Source organism: Rhinoderma darwinii, chromosome 4 (genome assembly GCF_050947455.1).
Source record: "Rhinoderma darwinii isolate aRhiDar2 chromosome 4, aRhiDar2.hap1, whole genome shotgun sequence".
Lineage (NCBI taxonomy): Eukaryota > Metazoa > Chordata > Amphibia > Anura > Rhinodermatidae > Rhinoderma > Rhinoderma darwinii.
Genome location: NC_134690.1, coordinates 138457417 through 138478990, shown reverse-complemented (window position 1 = coordinate 138478990; position 21574 = coordinate 138457417).

Below are 21574 nucleotides of genomic sequence, written 5' to 3'. Positions count from 1 at the left end.
TACATCGGCTTTCCGAGAAAAGCCGATCATAAACAAAGCTGCTCAGTGCTCATTTGATCACTTCTGCCACTTCGGTTTAGGGATCGGTGGGGGTCTCAGTGCTCAGACCCCCACCGATCAAAACTTCTGACATGTCACTATGGCATGTCAGAAGTTTTCTGAAAGTTTAGTTACCCTTTAAGTTTTTTGCGGGAAGTCGGGGCTACTGGCAAAGAGATAGCCCTGTGCTCTCTTCACCTTCTGAGATGAACTTTCACACTGTAGAGTGTCAGTTCTGAGGGCTTCCTCTATTCCTAATAGGTATTCTGCAGAGGATGGTGGTCACAAGAGGGAGCACATGATCCTGAATGTTTCCACTCACTAACAAGCAAGCAGAGATTTTGAAAATTGCAAGTAATTGAAGCACAAATATATTTTGTATGTTTCAGAAATCTTAATTATACAATGAATGAGCTTTATTTAACGAAACTGGAACCTTTCTAAGGCTCCACGCCGACAAGTGGGGCACATAATGGTGGGATTACCACAACAAGATTTCAATGTTTTCCTACAGAAAAAAATAACAAGCCTCCTTGTAAAATAATCCAGCATCTGATTATACTGCAACTTCCAGGCGTCTCGGTATGAGCAATATAATTTAGTAATAGATTGTAAAGTCTGGAAATATACACTGTGACGAACATCCGATCTTACACTGTAGGTAGTATCTTATGTTGTTTCATGAATCATTTGTATGAACCGCTTATACAACCCGTCCCTATTCCTAGATCCATGTATTCTGCTTGATGACAGGATTCAATTATCAAACAGTTTCCTATATTTCTAAAGACCTAAAATATTGTATTGATTTGCTTGTCACATCACTACCAACAAAGCAACTCATGACAAAAAAGACGTAACCAATAAACAGACATTATTTCTACATTTCTTCTATAATTTAGATTATCCAGGCTGGCTTTTCTTGCAGTTGTTCTCCTTTGGGACGCTTTGAGATAAATGTATATAAAATAAGAAATACATCAAATCAAATTGCGGTCAAATCGCGGTTTATTGCTGTGATTATCATGGTTTTGCTAAATTTCACAGTAATTAAAAGTGGGATTTGACTCCACCTTATGAATATACCCCAAGACCACTTTTACATGGCAATATTTTTGTCAGTATTTTGCATCAGTATTTAAAGGAGGAGTGGAAGATAAAAAGAGAAAAACTATAATAGAAAGATTTGCTCTTCTTTTTTTTAAACTTTATTACTACCACCTTATTAATAGCTGCTGGCTGATTGACATCGTCCATTACTACGGCGGGGCTTAGTGTTAGCCGGTGCGGAGGCTAACACTAACCTCCATTATTACTCTGGTACCCACCGCCACACACATTTTTTTTGGGGGGGGTATATGTATTGGGGCTATTTCCCTTGACGTTTCAAGACCTTAGCGACGTCCCTGGCTGCTAGTGCTGCATCGTGGGGTCACTTAGGAGACCCAGCGATACAGCTGAAAGCTGTGGGCCGTCGGCCATGAGAAGTTTGGGGGGCCAAGAAGAACCTTTGCATCGTGGCCCATGAGCCTTTAGCTACGCCCCTGTGGCCAAAGGCTCGGTGTGGAGGCTGTAAAATTATTACAATCAGCATAATAAATAGATCAAAAGTCAGATGTTCATAAAATGTCAAGGACTGTTTTCACAAAGGTATTTTCATTAGATAACACTGACTGGAGTCTGACATTGGGAAGCCATTCATTAAAATACTGACAACTCCGATAGAATAAGGCAAGCCCCATATTGGATCTGTGGGATGATACATATAAATTTTTAACCTGTTGGGATGCTTTTAATAATTATCCCAGTTATTATTGTCAATTGGAAACAATTGCATTGAGTCACTCATAAGCAACAATTATTTCTAGAACTGATCAGAATCGATCAGATTACATTAAAAGCATAGAATGTAAACCTACCCTAAGGTCACATTCACATTGCAAAATTTTGGCCAGTATATTTTATCAGTATTTGTAAACCAAAACCAGGTATGGAACCTACATAGAGAAAAAGTATAATGGAAAGATTTGTACCTGTTCCGTGTTTTGGCCCCACTCCTAGTTTTGGCTTCCAAAATACTGCTGTGTGAAAGAGACCTAAAGCTGGCCATACTCATTCAATTTGAGACAGCCAATTCTGCTGTTTTTGATGGGACTGGCCAATGGTCTAATGGTTATGGGGGCAGCTAGAATAAGTATCATGTATGCTGAACTTGAACATGCCCAATCCTTTGTTCTACCTGGAGATAAGCTGATGCCAACGGTCAAACAATTTTTTTAGTGCTCATCTCCTTCACAATTGCAACAGATGAATTTGTGTTGCTTTTTCTCAAACATTGTCCATGTCAGAGATTTCAAAATCACTATGTGGCGCAGCAATGGTATTAAATAGCTGGCACTCTAAGCCCATACACCCGCAGCCACAGTACTTAAAGCATATTGCCTGGAGTGTGTGCAAATAATGAAAAAATGCAAAGCGATGTCTAAATGATGATCTGCCCCTTCGCCTAGTTTATAGAAAACTTACTCTAGAAATGTAAACAGCAGCAAAACTATTTAGCGCAGTAACTAACAAAGGATGGGGAGTAGCAGATATAGCAGATTTTATGCACAAAGGAGAACTAACACAGTGGAGCTAGATAGCAGAAAGCCCCCAATTTTATGCAGCCTCTGGGACCCAAAAAATCTTCTATGGGTATAACACCACAATTATTTCTCTTTTTTTGAATTTTCAATAAAAACTGAAATTTTCAGCATGTCCGGTTAAGAAACAATTCCATCACAAAGCCATAAGTACAATGTATCACCACAATTATTTCTGATCATATCCATGATACTGAATCCTTTACAAGTTTCCCATGCCAGGTTTAACACTGCAGTATGTTAATAATTACACTGGAGATAAAGTGACTGATAGTTTGTACAATAAGAAGTCATTCAGCTGCTGAGAAACAAAATCTATATCCACATAACTCTAGAGAAACGCACCTTCTACACCTTGTAAAATAATAATTATTATTATTTGTATTTTTTTTAAAGCATGTGGTTTTACATGGAGATATTTACGGCCAATTTAGCCGCCCACAGTAGAGTAAGTGAAAATTCAGAGCATGCCCTCAAATCCACACAGATTTTTTTTTTTTTGCAGATCTTCAGTGCATAATACACTCCAAATATCTGTAAATGTGCGCAGTGGAAGGGCTCGTCCTGGTGTGTGCTCTGACCAATCACCTCCTCTCACAGCATGAGTCGACAGCAGGCTATACACATTAGATGTATGTTGGTCGAACAAGCTGGTTTCGGTGGGACTGGCCTACCACCTAATGTGTATGGCAGCGTCCCGACCCTCCCCTGACAGCAGAACTCGGAGGAGAGAAGGGTTGGTCATGTTGAATTTCAATATCCCTGATCTTTTTTTTCGTTTGAACCCCCAGAGAAGTCTGGCAACGGTTTTCTCACTTCTCCCTATTAAAAGCAAAGCACGCCTGTCAGAGCGTGCATGTGTATGGGGGGAGTTGGTAGGAATAGCTGTCGGTCGAACGATCGTTCAGCTCACAGCTATCTAAAGTGTATGGCCAGCCTAACACACAAGCTAAAGAAGAAAGACTGTAACGTCCCCCCCCCCATTCTACCAATCTTAGAACATGAGTCTCACATGTCGGCTGTGGCAAAGGAACTGTAAGATGATCCCTCAAATCTCGAAACTATGAGATGATCCCTCAAATCTCGCTTGTCTCTGCTCATCCCAGTGTCTTTAGTTAGGCTATATCACATCACATTTTTTGGCCTACATTTGATGTATACGCAGGGCAAAGCTCCCGAAGTATGCGTTAAACGTAGACTGTGACGGATGCCTCACAATGGCATCCACCACCCATAGGCTATAATGATATCTGCTTAACGGATACATCATGAACTTTTCATGACACATCCGATATACTGACACAATTATAGCCTATGGGTGATTGATACTACTGTTAGGCATCTATTTAACACATCTGTAATCCATAGGCTATAATGGCATCTATATGTTATGAAAATATGTTATGAAAAGCTATTCTAACCCAGAGATTACCATTGTTAAAAAAAAGTATACGTTTAACATATAGTTTTTTTACTGGACTGCAAGGGATGGAATAGCGTACTCTACTACGCTATTCCATACCTTTTTTTGCAGTTCACTTATGTATACCGACCAGACGGAGTCCACAAAGACACTCTTTTTGCCTCCGTCTGACAATGGAGCTTTATGGACAGGTTAAGCATATAAGTCGGGAGCTTTCCCCCGAGTACACGCTAAACGTTAACAAAAACTGTGATGTGAACAAGGCCTCGATGTTACTGTAGACCAATTTTTTACTGACTTCAGAAATTTCTGAACAGGCAGGGAAAGGGGAGCAAGAGGTTGATGAAAACTGTACTCATTAATTCTTTAACCCCTTTTCCACATTTAGACCATGGCAGCTTGGGCATAACAAAGGCTCCTAGGTCTGCCATAGGTGTATATGCCAGAAGCATTGCTTAACAGATTGTCAGCACATCACTCAATATTCCAAAGCATCAAATAATTGTAGCTTTAAGTCCCCAAACGGGACTAAAAAAACATGTTAAATAGAACTTATTAGTTCTCCTGACATGTCTGTTTTAGTAAATACTTGTACTCACTATGTAATAACAAATCTGGAATTTTTTGGGAATTCGGCAATGTGCTGTTCCTCTGTTATTCCTTTTGGAAATGTAAAAATAAATGAACAACTTGGCATTACCATTCCCCTTGTCAGTAGGGTGTTACCTTACACTATCAGCACTGATTGGACAGTATCAGATTGTGTAGAGACACTACGCATTGACAAAGGGGAATAGTCACATTAAAAGTTGTCAAGTATTGCAATAAAATAATTTTATTGTGTAAAAATAGTACCTCATACAAACTATGGTAATAATCTTTACAATCTTGCGGCGAATGGCGTAAAATAACCAATGATGGTGGATTTGCTTTTTTTCCCCCAATCCCACCCTCATAAAAAAAGGCACAGAAAATCATTAATTAATTCATGTAACTCATGAATTAAAAAACAAGCCGTCATACCGCTATTTTTTTTTTCTTTATCAAGATTTTTATTTTTGCAAAAACAAAATTACAGCATATAAACATTGTACAATATTGGCAGAAAAATTGTACACACTATAAAATACAAATTTTTACAGTTTATGAACTTTATGACAACATCAATAAAGTAAGAGTTGGTACATATAAGTGCCACAAATATAATATAACACCAACACAAGACACCAGACAACAAAGGGAAACACAGACACACATAGCGCAAGGAGAAAAGATCACAGAATTTGTTCAGAACCTTCCATCCAACCAGAGAGGTAGATCAGTACCACCCCGGAATCCAGACCATACTGCCCACGTTTGGGCGAAGAGCACAGACTTGCCCCTGTCAGCGGACAGCAACTCCTCCATTCTCATTATCCCGTTCACCTCTGTTACCCATTCCGTCAAAGAGGGAGCAGCATGAGACTTCCAGTGTCTAGGTATCACTGTTCTCGCTGCAGTTAGGAAATGCCGAAAGATACCCCTTTCGAGGAGTGGGAGTGACCCAGGAACCATGGAGAGTAATCCTATAGAGGCCGAGGTCGGGACTTCAATGTGAAAGAGCTTCTTGCCCAAGTCAAAAATCTTTCCCCAAAAGGGACGTATCCTGGGTCAGTCCCACCAAATATGCAACATGGTTCCAGGAGCCTCCCCACACCTCCAACAATCCGCAGACACATCAGGAAATATCCTATGCAACAAAGCAGGACAATGATACCACCGAGTGAGTATTTTGTAATTTTTTTCCTGAGCAAAACAAGACATTGGCAGTTTGTGAGCTAACAAGAAGGCAGTACCCCATTCCCCTTCAGTATGTTGAACCCCCATCTCTTCATCCCATGCATTAGTGAAGGACAGTTGAGAGAAAGAAAATTTGGGCAGGAGAACCCCATGTAAATAGGACAAGACATGAGAAGGGGCAGTTGATAAAGACAGATACCGTTCAAAAGGAGTCCTATCCTGTAACAACACCAGACAGTCTTCCATGGAAGAGAGATAGGAACGCAGCTGTAAGTATGACCACCAGGTTGATCGTCTCCCCGGGCAGGCCTCAGAGACAACATTCATAGATAAAATGGCCCCGTCAGGAGTAAGGGTCTCAGCCAAATATCCACCCTCTCCTTTCTCCCAACAGAGGAAGGTGTCAACACCCACCGCCGGAGGGAAGGAGGGGTTGTCAAAGAGAGGAGTCAGAGGACCCAGGCGATGCACAAGGCCCGCAGCACCAAAGATTCGCTCCCAGACTACAAGAAACTGACGTGTGAGGAAAGGCAAAGATAGCATATGGCGCTGTAGGACAGTCAGCCACGGCAGAGAGGACAATGCAAGAGGAGACATATCTCTTTCGATGCGCACCCATTGCTTACCTGTTTCCGATCGGAACCAATCCACTACCCTCATAATCAGTGCAGCTTGATGGTATCTTTTAAAGTCTGGAAGACCCGCGCCCCCGTCTATTTTTGGACGACTAAGGACAGCAAAACGAATGCGAGGCTTAGAGGAACCCCATACAAATTTGGTTATGGCCCTATGTAAGGTCTTGAAAAAGCCCGATGGTACTACAATAGGGACGGTCTGGAAAAGGTATAGGAATTTGGGCAAAATATCCATTTTGACCGCATTGATTCTCCCGAACCATGACATACGGTTCCCTCCATACTCTGCCAATTCCTTCAAAGTACGCTGCAGAACAGGCGTGTAATTCAAGGCGAACAGATCTGCCTGTTGCGTGGGAACATGTACCCCTAGATATTTTAAGGATGTAGTTTGCCATTTGAATGGGAAAACCCGAGCGAGATGGGCAGCCAGAGAAGCATCCAGAGATATATTCAATGCCTCCGATTTGGAGTAGTTAACTTTAAAATTGCTTAGATGATCAAAACGCTCAAATTCCTCAGTCAAAGATGGCAAAGAAATCATGGGAGTTGTAATATATACCAGGAGATCATCTGCATAAAGCGCCAATTTATGATGCTGTGATCCAACACGTACACCATTAACATCAGGGTTGCTCCGCAGTGCCACTGCCAGGTGTTCCATGACCAGAACATATAATAGAGGCGAGAGTGGGTACCCCTGTCTCGTGCCATTAGCAATAGACAAGGAATCAGATAGGAGTCCATTAACACGAACCCGAGCCTTAGGTCTATGGTATAATGCCATTATCCTATCCACCATATTAGTACCTAGGCCCACCTGCGCCAGGACACTGCGGAGGAACACCCAATGCACTCTGTTAAATGCCTTTTCGGCGTCTATCGAAAGTAAGCACATCGGTATCTTACGGTATTGGCAGTATGATGTTAAAAGGAGAGTTTTGTTAGTGTTATCCCGTGCTTCCCGACCACATACGAACCCCACCTGATCATCCAGTATCAGGTCAGGCAACAACGGTGACAAGCGAGAGGCAAGCAACTTCGCGAAAAATTTTACGTCTACATTAATTAGTGAAATGGGTCTAAAGTTAGCGCAAGAAGTAGGATCCTTGCCTGGCTTTGGTAAAAGGGTGATGTGGGCCTCGAGGGACTGGGGCGCAAATGGACACAAGGAAGACACAGAATTAAAGACTTTCGTCAAAAAGGGAACCAGCTGAGCTTTAAATGTTTTATAGAATTTGTTGTTAAACCCGTCTGGCCCTGGACTCTTGCCCAAGGGTGAGTCACCAATAACACGTTCCACTTCTGTTTCCACAAAATCTTCCTCGAGCCCCGAAGCCTCCCCATCCCCCAAAGACGGTAATGCCGTATTCTGTACATAATGATCGATTTTGTCACGCAATGCCTCAGCCGGCATATCGTGAAATTGACCTTTAATGTTATATAATGCCGAGTAATAATGTCTAAAGCAATCAGTTATACCCGCCGGGTCATGAAACTCTTAGCCCGCGGGAGATAGTATTTTAGGGATGTAGGACGCTTGTGTTCGGGGATGTAATATCCGCGCCAAAGATCTGCCGCACTTGTCCGCAAATTCGTATGAGTGCTTTCTCATCCGATCTCTAAACCGGGCGTGGGATTGATCTATGAGGGATCGCACGGACTCTCTCGCTGTAGTAAGATCCGCAAAAACCTGTGGAATTCGTTTATGACATGATTCCAAATCCCGGATCTGAGTCAGGAGACGCGCAATAGATACCCCTTTCTCTCGCTTCAAACGTGCCCCGTGTTGTATTAGGACTCCTCTAATGACACATTTCAGTGCCTCCAACTGGAGTGGTAAGAGGGTAGGGTCATGTTCATGGATCTCAAGAAACCCTGCAAGAGAGTCCTTAAGAGCCGACACACATGCCGTATCCCTTAATAGATTATCATTACGTTTCCAAGACTGAAAATTCGGGACCGAATCAGGAAACTTAAGCGTCAGGAACACCGGGGCATGATCTGACTAGATCATGGGGCCCACGTTAGTAATAGGATGCCAGGTAAGCAAATGGTGACTAATCAAAAAGGCGTCTATCCGACTGTACATGTTATGCAATGGGGAGAAGTAAGTATACTCTCTTACCTGAGGGTGCAGAATTCTCCACACGTCAATCAATTGCATGGAATGCATCGTAGTCTTTAATGCCACCAAGTGGGATTTAGGAACAGTAGACCTGCCCGAGGAGGTATCAAGCCTGGGATCAAAAGTCAGATTAAGATCTCCACCCACAATTAAGACGCCCTCTGTAAACTCTTCCAATTTCTTCAAGAACAAGCGCCCCACTCTAGCCTGGTCCTGATTGGGGAGGTACAAGTTAGCCAGAGTAAAAATCTTATTGCGCACGGACAATTTGAGAAAGACATAGCGACCTCCCGGGTCAACCAAAACATCAATGAGTTTATGAGAAAGTGACTTGTGGATACATATGCTAGCCCCTTTGGACTTGGATTCCGGGTTGGCAATGTGAAACCAGGACGGAAAATATCGATTTGTAAATTGTGACGTATGACCCACCTGGAACTGAATCTCCTGTAGGAACAAGATATGTACTCGTTCTTTATGCATATTATATAAAATTTGTGAGCGTTTTTCCGGGACATTAAGCCCCCTAGCATTGAAGGTACATACTTTCAATTGCGCCATCACTTCCTCCACCCCGAGGAGCACACAAATAGAATGCGCTAATGCAGTGGTGAATAGGACAAGACAGACAAGGCGGGGAGACACGATAACAAAGACAGACGAACGGGCAAAATAATCACCCACTCCTTGAGCTACTTAAGGAGAAACAATCTAACAGACACCGGAATCAACCAGTGAATCCCTAAGAGGAGAAGTGTCAGGACACGGACTAGCCAGTGCCCCACACCCCCCAACCCGGCAAATTATAATAAGCAAATAATAATATAACATTATTGTCAGGAAAACCCAGGCACTTCGCATGATACCCAATAGTAGTAAAACAAAGGTATGCAGCATTAATATACCCCGAGAAATACCTCAGTGGAGAACACTCCTGGATACATTCAATGTCATCATAAATGCATATACATGTTAGTTGTACATGAAATTTATAGAAACATTAAGCATTCGCTTCTGAAGTGCATTAATAGCAATCAACCTACACCAATTAACCATCAGAGCTCCAGCAGCAATCATTTATAATGAGCGGTAAACACAGACATTAATGGCTATAAGAAGCACAGACTGCAATTGCTTCAAATGAGGAACACATTAGTTATTGCGTTGAACTCTAATAATAGACCACCACAAGGCCTCAGAAGGATATCAGATCGGCTCAGTTAGGCGACCCTCATGACGACGCCCAGGAGAAGCGGGAGAACGACCTCGCCTACGCGACCGTGGACGCGGTGGCGGAACTGGAACATAAGGCCAATCAGGTATGGAGACTCGGGGCACACGGAGAGCAGCGCAGAAGTCCGGAACATCCCCTGGGTCTCGAACACACAGAATGACCCATCTCTGCGAACCTGTAACTGGAAGGGGTGACCCCAAGAATAAGAGATCTCATGCTCCCTCAATACATCCAGCAGAGGACGAAGCACTCTGCGCTTATCCAGAGTCATCCTGGACAAATCCGATAGCAGTTGAATCTTGACCCCTTGCAATAAAGCCTCGCCTTTATCTCGGGCCTTCCTCATTATCTGCTCCTTTAGAGAGAAGAAATGGACACGGCATAGCACATCTCTAGGCCTATCAGGATCCGGGTTCCGAAGGCCCAGGGTCCTGTGGGCTCTATCCAGCTCCATAGGATCATCAGCAGGGCGCCCCAACAAGGTGTTAAATAGAGACTGTAAAACAGGGATGAGTTGACCCGGAGAGATATCCTCAGGAATGCCCTGAAGCCGAATATTATTGCGGCGGTTCCGATTCTCATGATCCTCAGCCAGGTTAAATAACGCATGGATCGGATGAGAGTGTTGATCCAATCGGGCATCATGAGAAACTTGTTGCTGTGAGATAACTGAGACATCACTTTCCATGCGCTGCACCTGATCGGATAACTGGGATAGGTTGGTGGTAAGAGATTGTATCTCAGACTTATATGTCGTTTCAAGACGGTGAACATAACGCTCCATGTCCTGCTTAGTGGGTAACGCTGATAGTTGTCGTCTCAAGCCCTGTAAATCATCCCCTAGGACAGAAGAGGCTCCCAGTGGCGATGAGGGGTGAATAGCCATATCTGTAGGAGAGGTAGAAGGCAGCAATGCAGGCCCCAGCACATGAGGGAGGGATGATGGAGAGACCCGGCCGCCATGACATGCACCACGTGGTGAGCTGTCCCACGCAGGCAGCGCCATCACAGCCCCAGAAGAGCTCGGTGTTACCCCATCGAGCCGGGAGGGAATCCGCCCAGACGAACCGGACAGTGAGGGGAAGGTACTAGCGGTACCTGATGCAGCAACGCCGGCCGCAGATGACATCCTCTCTGGGAGAAAGGACCCGGTGACAATTCTCCTCTCCTCCGTCAGCGCCATCTTAGGAGCTGTTCCAGCAGCGCCGTCGGTTAGAAATCGCTGGATGGAGCCGGCTGCAGACATCTGCCGAGTACAATAAGGAGTCCCCGTGGAGGCCTTGGATTTCCTGACCATTAGGTTAGTAAAAGGATGCTTTTTAATGAGCTTATGATCGGGTTAAAGGAGTGCAGGAGCGGAGCACTCAAGCAGCACGTCTGGTCAGCGCCATGTCCAAGCCACGCCTCAGTCATACCGCTATTTCAACAGAAAAAAACAAAGTTATAATTATTGTAATGCGGCAACCCCAAAATGAACATACTTGTATCGCCTTAATCGGATTAACACATATAATAAATGTAATGTTATTTATACCACAAAGTGACCGATACAAAAAAAACAATGTAAGAATTGCTGTTTTTTTTTATATCCTTACAACTCTGAAACAACTTTATAAAAGTTAATTACTACATTATATGTATCTATATAAGCCAACACACATCTATGTAGAAAGGAAAATACAAAAGTTATGGCTCTTGGAATGAGGCGATGGAGCAAAAATAGCTATGTCTTAAAGGCCCTAAATGAGTCGGCCCTTTAGGAATTAAAGTGGATTAGGCATTTGTACATAAATATCATAATGGACATTTTTAGGAGTTAAATTAAAATATCTGTTTATATGGAGAATATGATTTTACTTAGTTTTTTATGTTTATTTTATAATATACTCTTGCTTTCTATAGAATAGAATTGGATGACAGACACATCCAGGTCTATTGGTAGATCATATACACATATACTCTACCAGTTGGGGGTGCGTTAAAATGAATATCCCTGGATCTTAGTATGCCCAGGGGTAGTCCTTTGTACAGAGGAAACTAGTGATCACTGGAATATTCTAGGAAGAAAAATAGTTAATTTTGTTTTGTGTGTCAGTCCTGTCTATTTGGTCAATGTGCATTGAATGGCATTGTCGTTTTGGCAGTGTACTCATCTAGTGTCCTAAGCAAACGGTAGGACTTGTAAAGCCTCCATTGGGGAAGGTCTTCTTTAAAAGCACATTCAATCTTAAAATGACTGACAAACTTTATACACCAATTTTTGCTCCATAATTCTGTCCTCATTAATTTCATAATGTATTTTTTATAGGGGTTTGGAGCTCCATATTTCTGATAAAAAAAAATCCAAACCCCTTTGTGTGGCCATAGAATTAAATATAAAAAATTCAGTGGAGCTCCCTAGTGGTGGTTGCAGTCAGTTAGAATTTGATCGTTTGAAACTATGGGGGGGGGGGGGAGATTTATTACCCCTTTAATAAGCAGGCCATTTTTCATTTTTTTTCCCTCTTCACCTTCCAAATGTTTTTATACCAAATGGGGTAAACAATAAAAAAAAAAATCCATAGATGTGTGGTACGCTGTGAAGCAATCAATTCTGCACATGCCTGTGTCACACTGATAAACGGTGTCCTTACTTATTTCCCATTTGGTCCACACTCCGCACCTTTGCTGTTTGAGGAATTTTCTTTGGAAGTGTTGTCCTGGTATAATACGGGCGCCCTCGCTTCCAGCAGATATATTTGGGCCCTCCCCTTCTTGGTTCCCTAATTTTAGTGCCTTGATAATTCGCCTCTTGAAACAGAAGAAATGTTCCCCTCGGGCTGGCACAACCGCATATTTTTATTTCCTGACTTATTGGAGCCTTAACTAATTACATTTTTGCATAGATGTAGTGGCATGAGGGCTGTTTTTTTTTGCGAGACGAGCTGTAGTTATTATTGGTCCCATTTTGGGGTACATGCAACTTTTTGATCACTTTTTATCCTTTTTTTTTTGGGAGGCAAGGTAATAAAAAAACAGCAATTCTGACATAGTTTTTCTTTATGCAGCGTTCACCATGCGTTATAAATTACATGCTACCTTCATTCTGCGGGTCAGTACGATTCCGGCGATACCTAATTTCTAGAACTTTTTTTATGTTTTACAACTTTTTGCACAATAAAATTACTTTTGTAAAAATAATGTATTTTTTCTGTCACCAAGTTGTAAGAGCCATAACTTTTACATTTTTTTGTCTACGGAGTTTCTGAGGGCTTGTTTTTTGTGAGACGAGTGATTGTTTTTATAGGTACCATTTTTGGATACATGCGACTTTTTGATCACTTTTTATTTCAATTTATGTAAGACAAAGTGACCAAAAAAAAAGCAATTCTGGCATTATTTTTTAGGTTGTTTTTTACGGCGTTCACTGCGAGGGACAACTAACATAATATTTTTATAGTTCAGGTCATTACGGACGCGGCGATACCAAATATGTATGGTTTTATTATTTTTTTACAATAATAAATGAATAGATAAGGGAAAAAGGGTGATCGTGTTTTATGTTACTTGAAACTTTTATTTTATTTTTTACAACTTTTATTTTTACACTTTTCTTTAGTCTCACTAGGGGACTTGAAGGTCCAACTGTTTGATTAATGTTCTAATACATTGCACTACCTATGTAGTGCAATGTATTAGAACTGTCAGTTATTCACTGACAGCAAGCCGATCAGGTTCCGGCTCTGGTCAGGGCATAATCGGTTTCCGTAATGGCAGACAGGATGCCATTGTTAGGCCTCCTGTTGCCATAGTAGCAGTCTCCAGCCTTGTTATCGCATGGCAGGCTGCCGAATTGCTACAAACCACTTTGATGAAACGATCGCATTGGATCGCTGCATCGAAGGGGCTAATGGCAGGAATCGGAGCTAGTTCCGGTTCCTGACGATACATCGGGGTATCCGGTGTAACATACAGCGGACACCCACTGCTGATGACGTGGGCTCAGCTTCTGAGCCGGAAGCTGAGCCGGCGCCATCTTGCTGATGGTACCGGAAGGCTTTTAGGCCCCGCCGCCGAGCGGGGCATAGGAGGATTCCGTTGCTGGCAGACCGGGAAGTAAGTATTAGGCGTCCGATCGCCTTTGCAGCCACTGGCAACCCAGCGATCACGTTGCTGGGGTGCCGGTGGCTAAAAACTCCTCACATGCTGCGATCTCTATTGAACGCAACATCTGAGGGGTTAATTGGCCGGATCGGTTGCTAGCTCTGGTCCTGACCAATACCTCAGGGTGCCAGCTGTAACATACAGCTGGCACCCGGCGGTGATGGTGCGGGTTCAGCTCCTGAGTGCACACTATCACCACGACGTAATGGTACTGCGTTTTTCAGGAAGCCCTTCCCGATTGCGCCGTATATATATGGCGGATGTCGGAATGGTTTAAACAGCTGGAATCTGAGTAATCTCCACATCCCAGCAGTTAGAGCAGGGTGTCAGCTGTAATATACTGTAGAATACAGAGCAGGCTCAGCCCGTGAGTCCACTCCATACAACCATCCTCCTCTTACGATGTACAAACACTGTTGGTGGTCATAAAAGGGTTAATATGCAGGTCTTAATAGAAAGAAAGTCAGAGCAAGTTGCAACAAACTTATTAAGAGGCGAACGCCTGCTAATAAATGTGTTGCATCTTTAGGCTGACTGTGCCCTACAATTGAGTTGCAACGACCGTGTCAATGCGCCATCTATTCCCCCCTTCACATCAGCTCCTCCTAAGAGAGTGATATCTATGCCAACTAGGAGCTGGTGTAGATTTCCACTATAATTTCTGTCGTAAATCAAAATAAATTTGTCGGGCCGTTGTGACGTAAAAAGGTCAAAACTCACAATTTGCACCGCAGGTTGATGTATTCCACCCGATGTTTGTGTAAATGGTATTCGAGGATTTGGAACAGAAAAATGGAGCTCCAACCTCTATAATCATACTATATTTTATTCAGTTCTCAGAACCTCCAGATACATGTACATACGACTGAGGGGTCTTTCACAGAGATTGACTTTACAGAAAGAGGGAGTGACACCATTTAATTGGCAAATATAAAGTAGAAAAAGTGTTTTAACCTCTGACATAAAAAGGCTTTACTGCTTCTGAGCACTCTGTAAGATGTCACATATTTGCTTGTTTTTGTTCTTTTCCAATGTTCTCTACTTTGTAAGGCAAAAACAGGTTTAACAGCTTCCCAGAGAAAAATACACTGAACCTACAGAAACCAAACCTCGTTTTACATATATGACATGTAAACATACAGTATATGGCTCTGTGACATTCAATATGGACTACAGAGAAGCTGTCAGTGACCGCATCACTTATGAGGTCACAGCACCCCACAAAATAATTCTGAGATTAACCCGTTAGTGACCGCCAATTCGCTTTTTCATGGCGGCCACTAATGGGCTGTATTCTGATGCATAAGCCTTTTCACGGCGCTGCATCAGAATAAATACACCGAGCAGGGAGACGTTAAATCTCCTTGTTCTCAGCTAACAGAGGTACTGAGGACTGGGGGCGTCCCTGCTCAAATGGGTGATATCAGTATCAATCGCACCCGTTTAACCCCTCAGATGCGTCGCTCAATAGCGAGCGCCGCATCTGAGTTGTTTTGGAGAGAGGGAGCTCCTTCTCTCTCCGACCGAGAGAGTGTCTGTATCTCTGATGGCAGCTGGGGGCCTAATAAAGGCCCCCAGGTCTGCCTGTGGTGAATGCCTGCTAGGTCATGCCAGAGGCATGGCCTAGCAGATGCCTTTCCGTTTTAAACGGAGAGGCAGTAATACACTGCAATACAAAAGTATTGCAGTGTATTATAAAAGCGATCGGATAACCGCATATTAAAGTCCCCTAGTGGGACTAGTATAAAAATAAAAAAAAGTTTAATAAATGTTAATTAAAAAAATGAAAAACCCACTTTTTCCCCTTACAAACTGCTTTACTATTAAAAAAACACACATATTTGGTATCACCGCGTCTGTAACGACTCCGACTATAAAGCTGTTACATTATTTAACCTACTTGGTGAACGCCGTAAAAAATAATATAAACAACAATGGAAAAATTGCTGTTTTCTGTGAATTCTGCCTTAAAAAAAATGTGATAAAAAGTGATCAAAAAGTCGCATCTATTCCAAAATAGTACCAATAAAAACTACAAGTCGTCCCGCAAAACAAAGCCCTCATACAACTGCATCGGCGGAAATATAAAAAAGATATGGCTCTTCAAATATGAAGACACAAAACCAAATAATTTTGAAAAAAAAGTGTTTTTACTGTGTAAAAGTAGTAAAACATACAAAATCATAACAAATTTGGTATCGTTGCAATCGTAACAACCTGCTGAATAAAGTTATTTTGTTATTTATACCGCACTGTAAACGGCGTAGATTTAGGACGCAAAGAAGTGAAATTTTTGTTTTTTTCTATTCCCCCCAAAAAAAACTTAATAAAAGTTAATCAATACATTATATGTAGCCCAAAATGGTGCTATTAAAAAATACAACTTGTCCAGCAAAAATCAAGACCTTATACAGCTATGTTGACGCAAAAATAAAAAAGTTATAGCTCTTGGAATGCGACGATGGAAAAACGTAAAAAATAGCTTGGTCATTAAGGTTTAAAATAGTCTGGTCACTAAGGGGTTAAAGTCACAAGTACATTGTTATAACAGGCGGTATGCTTATAAGGGACAGTAGGGACTATGTTGTCTACACAACAGTCACATGACCTAATAGAATGTTTCAAAATAGCCTCCCGTAATGTGCATTCCAAGAACAATCTGTATATACAGTGAAGGAAATAAGTATTTGATCCCTTGCTGATTTTGTAAGTTTGCCCACTGTCAAAGACATGAACAGTCTAGAATTTTTAGGCTAGGTTAATTTTACCAGTGAGAGATAGATTATATTAAAAAAAACAAAACAGAAAATCACATAGTTAAAATTATATATATTTATTTGTATTGTGCACAGAGAAATAAGTATTTGATCCCTTTGGCAAACAAGACTTAATACTTGGTGGCAAAACCCTTGTTGGCAAGCACAGCGGTCAGACGTTTTTTGTAGTTGATAATGAGGTTTGCACACATGTTAGATGGAATTTTGGCCCACTCCTCTTTGCAGATCATCTGTAAATCATTAAGATTTGGAGGCTGTCGCTTGGCAACTCGGATCTTCAGCTCCCTCCATAAGTTTTCGTTGGGATTAAGGTCTGGAGACTGGCTAGGCCACTCCATGACCTTAATTTTCTTCTTTTTGAGCCACTCCTTTGTTGCCTTGGCTGTATGTTTCGGGTCATTGTCGTGCTGGAAGACCCAGCCACGAGCCATTTTTAATGTCCTGGTGGAGGGAAGGAGGTTGTCACTCAAGATTTGACGGTACATGGCTCCATCCATTCTCCCATTGATGCGGTGAAGTAGTCCTGTGCCCTTAGCAGAGAAACACCCCCAAAACATAATGTTTCCACCTCCATGCTTGACAGTGGGGACGGTGTTCTTTGGGTCATAGGCAGCATTTCTCTTCCTCCAAACACGGCGAGTTGAGTTAATGCCAAAGAGCTCAATTTTAGTCTCATCTGACCACAGCACCTTCTCCCAATCACTCTCAGAATCATCCAGATGTTCATTTGCAAACTTCAGACGGGCCTGTACATGTGCCTTCTTGAGCAGGGGGGCCTTGCGGGGACTGCAGGATTTTAATCCATTAGGGCGTAATGTGTTACCAATGGTTTTCTTGGTGACTGTGGTCCCAGCTGCCTTGAGATCATTAACAAGTTCCCCCCATGTAGTTTTCGGCTGAGCTCTCACCTTCCTCAGGATCAAGGATACCCCACGAGGTGAGATTTTGCATGGAGCCCCAGATCGATGTCGATTGACAGTCATTTTGTATGTCTTCCATTTTCTTACTATTGCACCAACAGTTGTCTCCTTCTCACCCAGCGTCTTACTTATGGTTTTGTAGCCCATTCCAGCCTTGTACAGGTCTATGATCTTGTCCCTGACATCCTTAGAAAACTCTTTGGTCTTGCCCATGTTGTAGAGGTTAGAGTCAGACTGATTAATTGAGTCTGTGGACAAAAGTCTTTTATACAGGTGACAATGTAAGACAGCTGTCTTTAATGAAGGCACCAAGTTGATTTGGAGCGTGTAACTGGTCTGGAGGAGGCTGAACTCTTAATGGTTGGTAGGGGATCAAATACTTATTTCTCTGTGCACAATGCAAATAAATATATATAATTTTGACTATGTGATTTTCTTTTTTTTTCTTTTTATATAATCTATCTCTCACTGGTAAAATTAACCTAGCCTAAAAATTCTAGACAGTTCATGACTTTGACAGTGGGCAAACTTACAAAATCAGCAAGGGATCAAATACTTATTTCCTTCACTGTATGTCCGTAACGAAACAAGATCAAAACGAATATACATTAATCCGTCCCTTCTTTGGGTCCAATTCAGATATATATTCTGACCCATTTATGCCTCTGGAGCAATGATTCCCAACCTTTTGAGCATTGGGGAACCCCTGAAAAATAATTCTTATCTTGGGGAGCCCTACCAACTAAGTTTTTTTCAATAGAGAAAAAAAAGGCTAACAAGTAATACGCAAGTACTGCTCCTCTATTCCCCCTTCCTTGCAGCACAGCTCCATCTCCCCCACCCCTTTTACAGGATAGCTCCCGATCCCCATATACAAAATAACACCCCCATCCCCCCGCTACAGCAGAGCTCACCCTACCTCCGTTACAGCATAACTGCCCCATCCACCTACCTTATAGATCAACTCCCCATTCCACCTTACAGCATAGCTTCCTCATTCCCCCTCCCTTGCAGAACAACTCCCCCATTCCCCCCTCCGTTGCAGCACAGCTTCAACTCCCCCACCTCCCATTACTGCACAGCTGCAGTTGCCCAGTGAACATATTGAGGACTCTGGACTCTCCTTTAAAGTCCCCTCTATAAGCCCAGTTTGATCATTAGCATTAGAAATAGAACTTCCGATTCCCTGAGCAGCCAATCACATGGCTGACAGCATACGGTGCATCGTGTGATTTCCCCTTACCCATCATGTGTGTTAGACCAACAACTTACAGCTATGGACGGCCCTGCTTAAAGGGGTTTTCCTATAAGAGACATTTATGACCTATCCACAGGATAGGTCATAAATGTCAGATAGATGTGGGTCTCATCTCTGGGATCGGGCACCTATCTCCAGAACGAGTCCCCCTAAACCCTGTTCAGCCGCTCTGTGTTGTGGCTGAACCAGGTGAATTCCGACCATAATTTTTTTTATATGGTTGTGAGTTACAAAAACAGCGTATCTCGCTGAGCTATGCTGTTTCCGTAACCCCCATAGAACTGAATCGGAAACGGCGTAGCTCACATGCTATGCTGCTTCCGTAACTGCCATTCACTACTATGGGAGTTCCCAAAACAGCATAGCTCAGCGAGATACTCTGTTTTCGTAACTACCGACTATATAACCAGGAAGTGGCTGGGAGGCAGCGAGAGCACAGAGCGGCAGAACGGGGTTTAGGGGACCCCGTTCTAGAGATAGGTGCGGGTCCCAGAGGTGGGACCCGCATCTATCTGACTTTTATGAGATATCCTGTGGATAGGTCATAAATGTCCTTCATGGGAAAACTCCTTTAATGTATACATACTAACATCGAGCTGGACAGATTTTTTTATTACACTTAATGTGTCGAAGTGAAGCTTCTGTGGACTGCAATGGTCCAGACTTATCCCCTTAAGGACGCAGCCTGTTTTGGCCTTATGGACCAGGCCAATTTTTTTCAAATCTGGCATGTGTCACTTTATGCAGTAATAACTTTGGAATGCTTTTATGTATCCAAGCGATTCTGAGATTTTCTCGTGACACATTGTACTTTGAAAAAACACCAAAATTTAGAGAAAATTTGCAAAAATTATATTTTTTCTAAATTTAAATGTATTTTCTTGTAAGACAGATAGTAATACCACACAAAATAGTTACCAATTAAGATTTCCCATATGTCTACTTTATATTGGCATAATTTTTTGAACGTCCTTTTATTTTTCTAGGATGTTACAAGGCTTATAACTGTAGCAGCAACTTCTTACATTTTCAAGAAAATTTCCAAAACCCATTTTTTGGGGGGACCAGTACAGATGTGAAGTGACTTTGAGGGGCCTATATATTAGAAACCCAACATAAATTGCCCTATTTTAAAAACTGCTCCCCTCAAAGTATTCAAAACCGCATTTAGAACGTTTCTTAACTCTTTAGGCATTTCACAGGAATTAACGGAATGTGGAGGTGAAATTTACAAAATTATTTTCTTTTAACGAAATTTCATTTTAATCAATTTTTTTTCTGTAACACAGAAGTTTTTACCAGAGAAATGCAACTCAATATTTATTGCCCAGATTCTGCAGTTTTTATAAATATACCACATGTGGCCATAGTGTGCTACAGGACTGAAACACAGGCCTCAGAAATGAAGGAGCACCTAGGTGATTTTGGGGCCTACTTTTTATTCGAATATATTTTAGGCACCATGCCAGGTTTGAAGAGGTGTTGTGGTGCCAAAACAGTGGAAACATCCCCAAAATAACACCATTTGGCAAACTACACCCCTCAAGGAATTTATCAAGTGGTATAAGGAGCATTTTATCATTCCTCTGTCATTCCTCCTATAAATTTCTGAATAACTAGGAAACTGGGTGTTACCAGTTGGGGGTGTCCTTACACAGTCTGACACTGTCCAATCAGTGCTCACAGCTTCAGAATAGGGACATCTCCCTTTGATAAGGGGAATGATAACACCAAATTGTCGATTTATTAACTCCTGTCGAGGTGCTATGGAACCCTAGTATTGAGCGGAACCTTAGTTTGGAAACAGGTGGACCAAGTGCCACTGGACATTTTTTTCCAGCATTTTAGAATCTGAAAACATGATGCTGTGTCCTTGATCTGTGATCAAATAAGGGAACATTTCTCACCCATTCACCCCTTAGTTTTCACCATCTCCCATATTCCTATTGAGAGGAATCAAGCAGAAAATGTAACTGTGAACTCAGAATTATATATTTTTACATTTAAACCGATAGCTCAAAAAAATAATCCCCAAAATACTTTTAACAAGGTTCTCACTTCTTATATTATGTTTTCAGGTCAGCAATACTTCTTTTAGGGGTATTCACCGAACCCGGAGACAGCGACACACTTCTAGTTATGCTTCTGTGGCGGGACTTCGTTTTTCAGAATGCAAAAAAGTCCCAGGATCCACTTCTCTCCTCTCAGAACGATTACCCTCCCACACCTCTCCTTTGTAACGATTTATTCCTCACTGCTTTTAGTTGGGCAATTCGTGACACATTCAAAAAAGTATTTTGGTGAGTGACTTGTTTTCTTATCAGATTAATGGTAAATAATTTTAGATCTCTGGATAACCTATCAAATAATAATTCAGAGTAATAATATTGTTCAGGGTAAGTGTCTGAGGGTGTGCAATAAAAGTTATACATGTATTTGTTAAAATTCTACTGTGTTGCCTTCTTTTACTCCTTTATATCCCACGCAGGATGCCTGGTAACATTATAGATGATCAATTAGGATGAAGACATTTGGATTGCTGATAAATCTCTGATGGAGAAATAAATATTTTGTAACTGATACTAGATCATGTTTC